This window comes from Schistocerca serialis, unplaced genomic scaffold, assembly GCF_023864345.2.
Source record: "Schistocerca serialis cubense isolate TAMUIC-IGC-003099 unplaced genomic scaffold, iqSchSeri2.2 HiC_scaffold_1232, whole genome shotgun sequence".
In the NCBI taxonomy this organism is placed as follows: Eukaryota; Metazoa; Arthropoda; class Insecta; order Orthoptera; family Acrididae; genus Schistocerca; species Schistocerca serialis.
This window is the reverse complement of record NW_026047439.1, coordinates 62,501-65,000: the sequence shown is the minus strand read 5'-3', so window position 1 is coordinate 65,000 and position 2,500 is coordinate 62,501.

Sequence of the window (2,500 nt, the reverse complement as noted above, 5' to 3'; positions counted from 1 at the left end):
ACGCTCCACTACATCAACAGACTGCTCATGCTGATCGCCATCCAGGGCGTCCGTTCCTCCACACGTCTGAATGGCGTACCACACTGCAATCCAGCTCTTATAGGGAGACGACACGTAGCTGCGTGCACAATATTTGGACTGTATGGTCTGCCGTTGCTAGGCGCAGTCGTCGTACGGTCACACATGTGCCACGATGTATCATTCAGTACATACGGACCAATGTGCAGTACAGTTTGTGGGTTTTGCGTACATCGGCGGACAGGTGACAGGCCGTACCACAACGTAGGCTGAGTACGTCGGCATGCGAAGGGCATTGAACATGCAAACTTCTCAACGACCAGCTTGCGAAGGCAGGGGGGAAGGGGGGGGGGCATGTACGTCCTGCTGCTATCCACATTACAGTGTATAGCAGGAGCATGTGGAAAGTCAGCAACACCTGCAAGGTGTTTAACATGACGCGATACACAGGGGACCGGGCAGTGCGAATAGCGAACTATATTGCGAGGGTTGCGGTTAGGCAACACTACACTAATTTAACGAGTTGCATAACAATTACAGAGCAGGTTCAGCGACAACGTGCGTCAGGTTAAGGCGCAATATAGGTTAGGTTGAGGCACAATATAGGTTAGGTTAAGGCACAACATGGGTTACGTTAAGGCACAAATTGGGTTACGTTAAGGCACAACATGGGTTACGTTAAGGCACAACATGGGTTACGTTAAGGCACAAATTAGGTTACGTTAAGGCACAAATTAGGTTACGTTAAGGCACAAATTAGGTTACGTTAAGGCACAAATTAGGTTACGTTAAGGCACAAATTAGGTTACGTTAAGGCACAAATTAGGTTACGTTAAGGCACAAATTAGGTTACGTTAAGGCACAAATTAGGTTACGTTAAGGCACAAATTAGGTTACGTTAAGGCACAAATTAGGTTACGTTAAGGCACAAATTAGGTTACGTTAAGGCACAAATTAGGTTACGTTAAGGCACAAATTAGGTTACGTTAAGGCACAAATTAGGTTACGTTAAGGCACAAATTAGGTTACGTTAAGGTACAATATGGGTTAGGTTAAGGTACAATATGGGTTAGGTTAAGGTACAATATGGGTTAGGTTAAGGTACAATATGGGTTAGGTTAAGGCACAACGTAGGTTAGGTTAAGGCACAACGTAGGTTAGGTTAAGGCACAACATAGGTTAGGTTAAGGCACAACATAGGTTAGGTTAAGGCACAACATAGGTTAGGTTAAGGCACAACATAGGTTAGGTTAAGGCACAACATAGGTTAGGTTAAGGCACAACATAGGTTAGGTTAAGGCACAACATAGGTTAGGTTAAGGCACAACATAGGTTAGGTTAAGGCACAACATAGGTTAGGTTAAGGCACAACATAGGTTAGGTTAAGGCACAACATAGGTTAGGTTAAGGCACAACGTAGGTTAGGTTAAGGCACAACGTAGGTTAGGTTAAGGCACAACGTAGGTTAGGTTAAGGCACAACGTAGGTTAGGTTAAGGCACAACGTAGGTTAGGTTAAGGCACAACGTAGGTTAGGTTAAGGCACAACGTAGGTTAGGTTAAGGCACAACGTAGGTTAGGTTAAGGCACAACATAGGTTAGGTTAAGGCACAACGTAGGTTAGGTTAAGGCACAACGTAGGTTAGGTTAAGGCACAACGTAGGTTAGGTTAAGGCACAACGTAGGTTAGGTTAAGGCACAACGTAGGTTAGGTTAAGGCACAACATAGGTTAGGTTAAGGCACAACATAGGTTAGGTTAAGGCACAACATAGGTTAGGTTAAGGCACAACATAGGTTAGGTTAAGGCACAACATAGGTTAGGTTAAGGCACAACATAGGTTAGGTTAAGGCACAACATAGGTTAGGTTAAGGCACAACATAGGTTAGGTTAAGGCACAACATAGGTTAGGTTAAGGCACAACATAGGTTAGGTTAAGGCACAACGTAGGTTAGGTTAAGGCACAACGTAGGTTAGGTTAAGGCACAACGTAGGTTAGGTTAAGGCACAACGTAGGTTAGGTTAAGGCACAACGTAGGTTAGGTTAAGGCACAACGTAGGTTAGGTTAAGGCACAACGTAGGTTAGGTTAAGGTACAACGTAGGTTAGGTTAAGGTACAACGTAGGTTAGGTTAAGGTACAACGTAGGTTAGGTTAAGGTACAACGTAGGTTAGGTTAAGGTACAACGTAGGTTAGGTTAAGGTACAACGTAGGTTAGGTTAAGGTACAACGTAGGTTAGGTTAAGGTACAACGTAGGTTAGGTTAAGGTACAACGTAGGTTAGGTGAAGGCGCAATGTAGGTTAGGTTAAGGTACGATATACCTTAGGTTAAGGTACAATATCGCTTAGGTTAAGGTACAATATAGCTTAGGTTAAGGTACACGTTGTAGGGAAAGGTGTATTTTGGGGGGGGAGGGGGCGGCAGGTTCGTTGATAGTGATTATCGTAAGTGCATGCCTGCGGGATCATCCGATTTGTCACG